Here is a 12,397-nt window from a genome sequence, read left to right on the forward strand (position 1 = left end):
ACCCTCACCAAACCTCATTTCCTCACCGTCTGTATGTCTCTTTTTCTCTTGCCAAACTAAAAAGTCTGGAAGGGGAAAAAAATGAAATCAGAACTGAATCTGTACTCTGAATCTGAACTACGCTAACCAGGGAAAGGCAGTAAATAAGAGATCTCTTAGCCGTTTCAGACAGGCAAGCAGCCTAAAGCTGCCTCTGACATACCCAGTCCTCTGCCTTCACTCCTCCCCCTCTCAGGAGTCAGAGGCAAGGAAAAGCTTGCAGCTCTACAGTAAGCAGTAACATGTTTAGCATTTAACACTACACAGGAGACAAAGGTCTCTGCCTTGATTTAGTCCCTCTTTTTCTTTCTTCCTCTGTCTGTGCTCACTTTCTCTGCCTCTCATCCTCGGCGTGAACACGACTATGAGTGATACGCTCCTGCTCACGTTGCATCTAGAGGCATATTCCATGCTGCCTTGGCATCTTGTGACTTATTGTCTCTCTCCCGTCTATCCCCAGTGGCCCTCCTTCCTCTCTCTCCTCTCTTCTTAATGGGAACGGATGATAGCTACATTCTCCTCACTCCTCCACATCACTTCCCACAATGGACCAACTGCCCCAGCACCCTGCAGCTCACCACCCCATCCCTCTCTCTGGATGCTTCCCCCCTGAGTTTGCAGGCAGCGTATTTGACGCAGCACAGTCAGTGGAGCATATGAATGAAGGATGGGATGGTTTGGTAGTGATAGGCCAAACGGAGGAGGCAGGCAGACGAAGCGAAAAGGAAAGTCTCAACCCACTTGTGAGATTCATCTGGGTATTAGTATTACCACAGGACCTTTCTCTTCACTAACCTGTGATTTTGGGCTGGAATTTCTTACAGAAATTGAGCTAAAACACAATTCCTGATCCACTGTCTAATACAATATAAAGAGATACACAAGAGCCCAGGGAACACATCCCTAAGGTCATGATTTGGATTCACACCTACAAAATGGTAACCAAATTGCACATGCTCCCCAGCCTGCAGAACTATTTGGCTCTCCCCAGGAAATAACTGCTAGAGGTGAATTTTGCTACCACCTGTTTTCCTGCCTCCATAAACAAGTGCATTAGCCATTCCCAAGGCCTCAGTAAATTCATTAAAGCAGCAGGGAGTGGACCACGGGGAGACAGATAACCCCCCATTCCAACTCACTGACAGCCAAGGTGAGCCAATGTCAAACCACAGGTTGCTCCCTGCACCCTCACCAAACCTCATTTCCTCTCTGTCTCTGTCTTTCTCTTTCTATGGTAGACTCTTTCTGTGTTAAGTGCAAAAAGGTACATTTTTCTCGCCCTCTTCCTCCCCTTCCATATCCTCCTCCTTCATACCAAATCATCTCTCCTCCTCCCCCTCCTCCAAAAATCACTTCCATTACCTTGCCTCGTTCTCTCCTCATTTCTTTTTATCGTTATCACTTCTCTTTCACATTTACCTAATTTCTCTGCTTCCTCCACTCGTCCTTCTTCTCCGACTCAATATACTAGCCCGAGCTAACACTGATTAGAAGCTTCCTGTGCTCCTGACAAACTGCACTTTGCCCTTTGGAATGTGTGGAGCTGCACATTGGTGACATAAGTAACTATTGCTCTATTACTATAAGAGATAGTTAACTATTGTATTATTTTTTCAAACACTTATCCTCTTAAGAATCGGCATGTATGAATACATTTATTTTGTTATTGCTGCACAAAAATCGCAATAAACTTTATTAATTTGTGCACTGAGAAAATTCTCCAACTACTTAAGCTCATATAACTCCAATTTAAAATGTCAAATACGGATTGTGATGACAGAAGTTGACATTTTGCAGCTATAAGCTTCCATCTGTAGGCTAGTGCCCCAAAGAATGTAACAGTTGAGTGTAGTAATGATCGGTTTAATTGGTCGCACTTCCCTTCAGGATGTTAACGTTCAATGATCACTGATGCGTTCAAAGATCTACGATGAGAAAGAGGAAGAAGTAGTAAGGAGACAGATTGTGTTTGTTAGCACATATAGAACAAACACAAATAGCTCCTTAAATGCTCCCTCGCCTTTGCCTCCTTCACACCCTTTCGCTCGCCTTGACACCCAGCAGCTGTCCCTGTGATCTGCCGTGGCCTATCAAGACCATCTGTAGGGGTGGAGGAAAGGCATCAGCTGCCACAACAGCACGCTGACTTCACCCTTCCCTAGGTCACAGGTGGTGCCCTGGGACAACAACAGGGCACACGCATGCACAAAATATATACACATACTGTATACTGATATGCATATGCTATTCCAATAACTTTCTGTAAAAGGCCTTGTGGGCCGTGTGAAGGATCTGATCACATCATTTGATCATAGTCAAAAATGTTTCTAATTTGATGTAATCTAATCTACTTACATGCATTCTTGCATATTTACACACACGGACAGGTGGTCTTGATAAATCAGTGGAAAAATCCACATGCCATCAGACAAAATGTATACACTCCAAAAGGGCTTACATATATATTTAAGTGCACTAAGAGGCTTGGGCTTAACATTCCATGACCTCATCACTACATTTACACCATGACCTGTTGCAAAACCATGAGTCCAAATATGAAAGGACCCAGTTAGCAGTACTTGCCCTAAGCCTCTATTGTGCTGGTCTCAAGTCTGGCTTGACTTTGAAAAAGAGGGGGAAAAAATTAATGCTAGATGCAATATGGGGTAAGGATGAAAAGAGAAGGGTGGTAAGAAGAAGTGGGGGAGAGAGGAGAAAGTCCTGCACAGTCATCACTAGGAGAGCTGAGGGTTGTAAATCAGACAATCATAGTAGTCTTATCCCCCCAGGACTGCAAGCCCTTCCCACTGGCCTCACACAAGTCAATAATTTATAAAAACAGCAGCTTAAACCTCCATCAGCACCACACTCACAAAAAGGCCACACACACACACACACACAGAAACCAACCTTTGTATTGTAGTGAAGAAATGGGCCTGACTGGGTCGTTTCATGGTTCTTTACTTACTGAAACCTGCCATTAATTTCTGCAACAGGATAAACACTATCAGGAAGGTAAACAACAAGAGGGCCTACCCAGACTCTGAATTAGAGGGAGAGAAAGACAAAGAGGTAGAGGCAGAGAGGGAGAAAAAAGACTGCAACATAGTTCAAATGTGTGTTGTTCAAGCCCCCCTCAACACACACACACAGTGGGACACACATATACACACCTCTAATCCATCACAAAGAGCAAGAGCAGCAGTCCTTCTGCAGTGAGCTGTCCAGCAGGCTCTAGCAACAACAAACTCAGAGTACACACACACACACACCACACACACACACACACACACACACACACACACACACACACACACACACACACACACACACACACGTCTGCTGCACGCACTCGCACACAAAGAAAGTGAGAACTCTGCTGGAAAGTGTGTGGAAGTAGGTGCTGAAAGAACAGCTCCTCTTTGACACTAGTAAAAAAAAAGAAGAAAAAAGAAGTGGCAGCGAAAGAGCAAGCAGCAGTCTGGGATCTGGAACTATCCAAGGTGCTGAAACCCTCTCACTCCCTCAGAGACAGTTGGATGGTGTGTGGAGGGGAGAGTGGAGGGGAGATTGGGCTGAGAAAGGGAACTGTCCAAGGTAATGAATCAACAGCGAGGCTCTCCTTTCAGCACTGTCCATGTTTGCATGCATGGAGTAAGCCACTATCAGACTGTTTAGTTATACCTTTGATACCATACCCTTCTGCTATGAATGAAGAACAGTGACTGAGTCCTCCTGTTGCTGGTCAGTTGGTGTGTTCACAGACAAACCGGACCATTTGCAAAAACATCTAAAAAGCTGCAGTTACCTACCTTCTACAATTAGACTGACCTGCAGGAGCTTTTTACTAATTCCAGGAAAGAGAATCAATCACAGTAGAAGACCCTTCTAACCCTTACAAATAGAAAAGTTGTTCTTTGAGGTACAATTTATGTATATAAATTCAGAATTCCACAAATCAAAAGCTGCATAAAATCCTTAAGGGTGTGTTTAGTAAACCAATGCCAAAATGTTAAATAGGTTAGACTATAAACAATTCATGAATGAACGACAGTTCATGGTAATTCAATCTGAGCAATACTGAACATTACAACATTGAAAAGAAATCACTGCTTTCGCTGCCAAGGCTAGGTGAAGTACAAATAGTGTGAATTCATGAATAAAAAAGGCTTAGCAGTGCGGCATTATTAGAAGACAGTGGACATACTTTATTTCCTATTAATACAGTACCATGTATTGACTCTGGAGAACGATTTCTATTTAAAAAGTTGGTTTCATGTTCTCCAGAGCTGCAGAGATGAAATGTGAGTGCAACAATTTACACTGGACCAATCGATGTTGGGAGTTTTGTAACACAATTAATAGTCTAAATTTAAATCACTATTGATGTCTTCACTCAACTTAAATCTACCAACTATTTGTTAGACACTTACAGCTAGATAGAGAAATTTTAATTTTGAAAGTACTGATTGAGGTTTTCTGCAGGAATGATGTTTTAATACTGAACTTAATCTGCTATGGAGTATGTGCGCTGTGTAATGCAGCACAGTTAACTAGGGTGATCCATCGTTGTTAAAATTAAGATATCTCTGCACAAGAGGAAAGTCAATTTTAATCCTGATATGAGCTGCCTAACCCAGTAGTCTAGGCTTTGTGAGACAGGCAGACCAGTGTGGAAGACACGAAACGACTCATGTGAGTACAGAGCTGTCCATGGTGCTGAATTGACAGCAGCAGTACCGGGAGCTGTCTGTGAAGTATGTGGTGCTGAAGTGTGCCAATGGACTGTGTGCACAAAGCATGTCCTTCCTTGATGGTCATGGAGTACTTGCGGTCTGTCCCGCGGTGCATCTTGCACCCATTGTTTCTGGTTCAGCTGCACTGCTCTGAACTGAAGCGGCTGGAGGTGGCAATGCGCTGCAGAATGTGCCATAAGCACTTAATGACATCAAGGAAGGTCAATGAAATTCTGAGAGCCGACACTCAGCGTTTCACTGTAGGTAGCAGATAAAGGAGATCTCAAGAAAGACGAATGAATGAATGATATTGAGAAGTGCGAAATGTATTTCTAAATATATTTATTGTTTGGGTAAGGGTTAGGGATGTCGATACAGATGCACCAAAGACACACATGCGGCTTTGTTGAGAATCTTTTTTTTTTGTTTCCACATCACCCATTGTGGCCTCACAAGGTTTCAGCCTTGGGCTAAGAATTTCAGTTTCAAGTAGGCTGACTCACTCAAATCTCAAAGCAAATGCTCTCTACGAGTAACTGGATTAATACAACACTTTCTGGACTCCCGTTAGTCTTACTTCCAAATTTCAAACCGTGACAAACAGGGCTGCTATATAGGGCTGGGCAGTTAACCAAAAAAGTATTAAAGCCAACATTTAGCACCTCTCACTGATTTAATGTTGCTCATGTCCATTAATACTTTCCCCAATGCTGCGTTCATGAAAAAAAACAATACTACCTCAAGTTCTGTCATGTGTCTCCGTCCCATCCAACTAACGTTAATCCACGTTCATTCAAAACTGGCCATACCAATAACAAGAGTGCAAACACCAAGCCTCAAGCTAAGTCCACACTAATACGTTTTAGTTTTAAAACTTTTGCTATGTTTACGTCTGGTGTCCACACTACTCGGGAGTTTTCAAGCCCCTAAAACTGACACTTTTGGAAAATATCTGTGGTTGCGTCGTAATCTGGATGGGTAGAAATGGAGACTTTTGGAAACAATGGTGCAGAAACCCACCTCGCCTCTTGATTGGGTCCAATCAGTCACGACTATCCGACAGTGGTGGATGGATAGCAATCAAAGGTAACACCACTACTTTGTTTAATCAATTTGAACACACATCACAAATATGCCAAATATGAAGAGTGCGTGGCTCAAAAGAGAGAGACTGATGAGCGCCAAAGTAATCGATCATTAAATCGTAATTAAAATCTCTTATTTTCCACTATTCACAAAATCTGTTGTTGAGAATTAATGTAAGGAAAAATCAGTAAATAAATGATATATATAATAAATATTTTGTAGGAAATTATTAATGCAGTCAAAACATTGAGAGAACAACAATGCCATGCCAATCTCCAATATCACATTGTTATTTAATGTATTCAGACATCATCAACAAGGGGACAATGATGTCTCCTGCTATTAATAATAAATGATTTTGAAAGTGCTGATGTGAACATTTTGAGAACCTATGAAAGCCCCTGTAAACTGTGAAGAGAGCCCACTGTACTGTGAGAGTGCAGGGGCCTCATTTCTGTTTCTCTATCAGAACACAAAAAGAATAAAGCAGAGGAAGAAGATGGAGATGTTAATGTAAGTGGGGAGAACAACACACTCGCTCTCTCTCCTAGCTGATTTGCTCCGGGCCACAGAGGTGTGACTAAGTCTTATAGATTCACGGCCGATGGCAGGGCAGGGTTAGTGAGTGAATAGTGGGTAACTGGAGCAAAGTGCCCGCCTTGCAGATAGCGGCATCCTTGGAGAAAATGGCTTGGCAAAAGAGAAAGCTTTGGATCGATAATGCTCTGAAGAAGTTTGATAGGGCTTTCGCAGGGCTGACTTTTCAACACAGCATCTGTGCTTTTGGAAGACCTAAGAGGTCTGCTGGGTTCCTATGATCTGCCTGTGTTTGTCTTTTTTCCCTCTCTTCCTCTCATCTCACATATTTCTCCTACACTCTGTTAGTATCTTTCTCTGATTCTCTGTCGGCCTCGAAGCTATTCACTCTGATTATATTGATCTTTCTCTTACTGTATGACAGACATTATTACTTAACTTTTTAATGTATTTTTTATGATTCTGTCTTAATTTTTTGATAGTAGAGACAGACAGGAGAGAGAGAGAGGGCATGACATGCAGCGAAGGACTCAGCCTTGACACATGGTAAGTGCTTAACCAGGTGAGCGGCCCACTCATCTGTATTTCGGTTCTTGTATTTGTTCTGTGAAGGTAAAGTATTATTGAATAGGCTTGTTTTTTTAAATCTATATTGTTGATCTACATTGAAAAACCTGAGGTAAGCACTGGCTCTGAATTTTTTGTGCATCCTATTCTGGAAAACCCTTTAAAAACTAAATGTTATTTTTAATCACTTTTAGTAAGATACACTTTATACAAAAAAAAAAAAAAAAAAAAAAGCTCCCAGCAATTAGATGCAAGCCAACACGAAACATTAATAAGAACAGGGAGGCCACCTTTTGGGTAACTGTTTAACCAACCGAATTAGCAGAAATACATATATATACACACAAAACTACATAAAACAAAGGCATCCAGGGTTATACTAATTCCCTGGTAATGACATAATGATGGAGGCTCTAATATAGGTTAAGAATGGGTCCCAGATCAATGTAATAAGTATGTCACATGATCAAGGGATATATGCTAAAGTATGAGTAAACATGGTTCCTTGTCTGCAAACAAATTTGATAGGATACATTTTCTTGCAAAAAAATAAGAGTTTTCCTCTGGAATTATCAAATGTAAACACTATGTCTGATGTACCACATATATCTAGGATAACAGATTCAACCCAATGGCAGCAACCAAGATTCGACCACAAACAGTGAGTGACATTACCAGCGTCTACTTTACATTTAGGACATGGAGCCGAGAAATCAGCCTTGAACCTTCTACACTGACTTGGGGATATACAGTATCAGCACTGTGGAGTGTCTGTAGCTGTACGGCCTTGGCAAAAAAAGTCACCTTTAAAAAAGAACACTCGACTTTCTATCAATGTCAAACTAAAACCAGCAAGAAATGTTGTATCTTATATCCTTAAACCTGCAGAGTTAAGGCAAGGCAAAAGTAATTCCACAAACACTGGTGAATACAGAGGAATTTCCACAGTTCCAAGATAATAGGTAATTATTTAGGTAGAATAAATGTAATAGCTACTCCAAATATTTTACAAATGCCAACATCCATGTCTGCCCTCAGTCCCTTCCCTTCTGACAGCCAAGTTTCTTTTTTATCTAGAGCATCAGAAACTTTTCTTGGTTGCTTCCTAGGTTTTTCCGTCACACTGCTCACTGCTGTAGCCTGATCCATCTCTATCGTTACAGTTGCTTTGTACACTGCAAACGCGTCTGGAGGCTCAGCATCCGACAAACTGCTGCATGTTGTTTCCCAGACTTTTAATGTGTCCCCCTTGCAACACAGTAAAACATGTTGAAGGTTCCTATCCTCGTATTTCAACTAGGAATTTTCAACATGTTGTACTCCATATGTGTTTATAGTGTACATTTAGACAACAGAACACCCTCTTCAGCTGTGGTAACCCTGCAGGTTGATGTAAGACGTATTGCTACCAATATGCACGGCCGGAAAGTCACCACAGACACCAGATTTAAAACCTGGTGCCTGGCAATTCACCAGGAGCTGATAGGCTTAATCAGCATTGTGTGAACTCGTTTGGCAGGGGCTTAAATGTAATGGATGTTCATTTATATTTAAAAGACCTGCACTCAAACAGATCAAGTAGACAGTACAGTCCAATGGGAGTACATAAATGAAACTTTTTATGATACCTGGCAAAAAGTCAGATATGTAACTGCTCTCTATGCTTTTTACTTTCTTGATCATGATGGAATTGTCAAAGTTCCTTCAAATATGGTTTAGATTTTTGAGGAATAAACTTTTAAAGGGTGTTTTGATTGCAGAGCCTCAACGTGAGACCATGTAGAATTGGATTTGACATGCATTCAGTTGGTTATGAAAGGCAGGTGAGCAAACAGTTGGTATTTTCTGACATCAGACAGATTTAGACCACCTTCCTTGACCTGAAGTTGTTGTGTAGAAATTTTAAAACATGCTTTTTTATTTTTTTTATCTTAGCCCATATGAGAGAACTAAACCAGACATTCAAGGTTCTTATGTTTTTTTCTGTGAAAAAAAGAATCTGAAGGATCTAGATAGGGTATAACAGTCTTGGTACAAATTTTAATAGTGCAAAGCGACCTAACCAAGAAATAGAAAGGCTGTTCCATGTATGTGCACCTTTATGCTAATGTGACTCAAGAAAATGTCAAGAAATCTTGTAATGTGTCCTCCGTTTCAGAAAACCAAAAAAGGATGACAGACCGACGGGGCACTGCAGTGGTGAAAATCCCTGATACATTCCCTGGGATTCGCTCTGTCAAAACAGGCACAAGAATCTCTGCTGCTAATACCACACACACGCACGCATGCACACACACACACACACACACACACACACACACACACACACACACACACACACACACACTTCCTGTCGCCCACACTCTACAGCTTGCTGTACACCAGGGGCCATGTCAAATCAAAGAGTTATTCCAGGGACTCACTGGGGAGTGGGAGGCACAAGTCACCATACATGCCAGTCCCCAAACACTCAGGCCAAATGGTGTGTCACACCAGCTTGGAACAGAGGGAAACACTGATGAATCCTGGACTGCTCCATTTAGAAATGGGAATGAGAGAGAGAGAGAGAGAAACACTTGGAAACCTAGTAAGTGCTAAACCCCCACAATTAGCACTACTGATGGGAAGAGTGGCTCTGATCCCAAAACAATCAGATCTGGGCTTATTTAATTTCTGGGCCATGTATTGAGAGGCGGCAGCTTTGGACATTTTCAGACTGTTTGAAACCAAACTAGGAGTGTTCTAAAACACAGATTAATTGGAATCATATTGGTTATAATAATACTGTAGGTTTTATCATTACATGAGACTATATTTTAGCACCTGTTATGTCAGTGCTTCACTGTTTGAACTGCACCTGACAATGATTCACCTGTCAATCACCCAATCTCACCAGTAATGTGACATCATGCGTTTTCTGTTGATGACATTTCAGATTGGTGCTTTTGGTACGCTAGCCATGATAGCTGTTACTGCTCATCCTAACTTATGAGTTCCTCTAGCTAAAAAAGAAAATCACTCCTGGTGAATGTGCAGTAATTACTTTTTCATGTGGCAGGGAATTTTTCTAGGAAAACAGTGAGAACATCACTACTGTGTTATGCCAAGCCGGTCAGTGGGCAGTAACATCAGTTTAAGTTTCTCCAGAACGGCTTTCTCTCTGTATGCTTGTTTTTCGTTCTGTGTGTGTGCTGAAAAATAAATCCAGTGTTCCCACACAGCCCTGGTTCCGTAAATGGGAAACAAAAAAACAAAGTGGCTTGGACCGAGTAACAAAGCACTATTCCAGCCAATCAGCAACAGCGGTCCTTCATGCTTTTGCGCAGGACAAGGGAAAGATGAGGAGAATAGGGGAGGTGGGCGAAAGGGGGCAGTGGGAGCGAGAGACAGTAAATCTGGCACATTCTCACGGACAGTGGCGATTTAAGGATTACCAGAGGAAGGAGAAAGAGGAACATGTACTGATGGCGGCGTGACAGCAGCGTATACTCCACAACATAATCAAGCATTGTCAAGAAAGAGAGATTGCTGATGGAAAGAGAGGAAGGTCAGGAGAACAAAATTTGAAAAAAGGTGCAAATGAGTAGACAAGGGCGAAGAGCCACGTTAACATCGGCCTGCACCCTGAATGACTAACACACAGAGAGGGCCAGTAAGGAGACTGATGGGGCTGGTAAAAACTTTATGGATGTTTTGACAGTCAACTAACCCACCGGGATTTCTGATGGCCAGTTCAGCTATGGTGGCATGACTACGAATGAGAAGAGTAGCTTATCGAAACAGGTTGGTCAGCAAAGCAGATATCCTTATCACATTTGTGTTTTCAGTAACTTTTAATTACTTGCCCACAGACATTCAGCTAAATTTCTGCAGAAGAGTTGCGAGTATTGCTCGGTGTGCGATTTAGGTGTTTACTACACCAACGTGAAAAATATGGACCAGACTGAAACATACCTTCTTATGACAGTAGCAGCAGCAAATCTCTCTTACACTCAGGGCCTCGTCTTGGTTTAGTGGTTTAGTGCTGTCAGTCTTTCCTGTGCTGAAAGGCTCTCTCCTGCAACTTGCTGCTCTCTGTGTAGACATCTTCAACTTTCTCCTTCCTGGCCGAACAAGTTCTAGGATTATTTTTCTGAGCTGAGAGTAAAAATATCAAATGTGCAGTATGGACGAACAATCGAAAAGTCACTTCTATGAAAAATATTTACCATTAACTGACAATAACACGCTCCAGTAACAATGTAGAATCCAGTATTTACCTGTCTCCTCCTTATTAATCTTCCTGGCTCATTGTCTGGACTGTAGTTGGGAAGCACAGGGAATTCCCGGGAACTTCAGTCTCGGGAACTGTTGCATGTATTTACCGTCAAACAGTCTAAAGTGTACACACATTCACTGCTACGTTCACAGCTGTACTTCCAACGGCTAATTAACTAGCTAACTCTGCTCCGGTAGCTAGCATCAACACTCTCTCTTATTCGCCCGCTACGCACACAACGTACGTATTGAACTATTCCTGAAAGGAGTTGCTCTCCTATAACACAATTCTATCTCAAATTTCTCAAATTTACTGCTAATCTTGCACAGAGACATAATAAATCGGTGTCATTTATTTGTTTACCTGCTACTGCTGCCTCTTTCCAATTAGTGTGCAGGTTCCACATACGTCTGCGCATGCGTATAATGCTGCATTAGCATAACAGAGCTCAGAACGGTAGAAGCTGAGGCACGGGCTGCGGTCGAAAAGTCTAAATAATCTCCTTTCCTTTCCTAACCAGTTCAAATGTGAAGGAGACTTCATAAGAAACACCGCGACACGGAAAAAAATCCGACTGCACTTACACAACCCTTTTTTTTTTTTAAACTAACTTTATTTATAATTTTGCTTTATTATATTGGATGGTGAATACTCCTTTCCTAACCACAAAAACAAAGCAAACAGGATTGAAATGTTGAAATAAGATGACATGAAAGAGAAATGCAAATAGAGAAAGCTGATCCATTAAAATAATAATTAAATAGAAATAAGGAACTGAGCAAGAGGCCAGAATAAATTATATTCAGACATAAGTATATAGTTTCCTGGCATAGGTGCTTTTGACATTTCTGTACAATTGTTAAGGAGAGAAAATTCATTTTTATTGCATGCCACAATAGTAGGGGATCGAGTGAAACGACATTTATTTATAGACTAGTATTAGACAGATTTGAAAGAGAAGAAATCTTTATTTATGGATTTGGGGTTTGTGGGACAGCATTTCTCCTTTCCTTTCAAAAAAGTAATATCCAGTGTTTCCTATGTTAAAGGAGATAAGGAAGCACTGAAGCTCCTTTCCTTATTTAGAGATTTCCACCAGCTATTATCAAGGCTGCCGCCTAGATACTTCCGGGTCATTTCACTCACTTAGGAACCTTCCAAAGCAAAAAAGACT

At 41.5% G+C, this 12,397-nt stretch overlaps 1 protein-coding gene across 7 annotated transcripts in view; it reads right to left on the bottom strand.

Moving 5' to 3' along the window:
• Nucleotides 1-12,397, bottom strand: part of nrxn2b (neurexin 2b) — a 721,062-nt gene that overhangs the window by 700,462 nt on the left and 8,203 nt on the right. The window contains exons 1-3 of one of the 7 annotated variants that reach the window (XM_056368782.1): nucleotides 11,587-11,622; nucleotides 11,225-11,312; nucleotides 10,920-11,068 (exon numbers count right to left, since the gene is read on the bottom strand). The exons of the other annotated variants lie outside the window; for them this stretch is intronic. The gene's annotated coding sequence lies outside the window, so the exon portion shown is untranslated. Of the gene's footprint in view, nucleotides 1-10,919; nucleotides 11,069-11,224; nucleotides 11,313-11,586; nucleotides 11,623-12,397 lie in introns of those variants that run through there. 7 annotated transcript variants of the gene reach the window in all.

The sequence above is a fragment of the Seriola aureovittata genome, chromosome 23 (assembly GCF_021018895.1).
Source record: "Seriola aureovittata isolate HTS-2021-v1 ecotype China chromosome 23, ASM2101889v1, whole genome shotgun sequence".
Lineage (NCBI taxonomy): Eukaryota > Metazoa > Chordata > Actinopteri > Carangiformes > Carangidae > Seriola > Seriola aureovittata.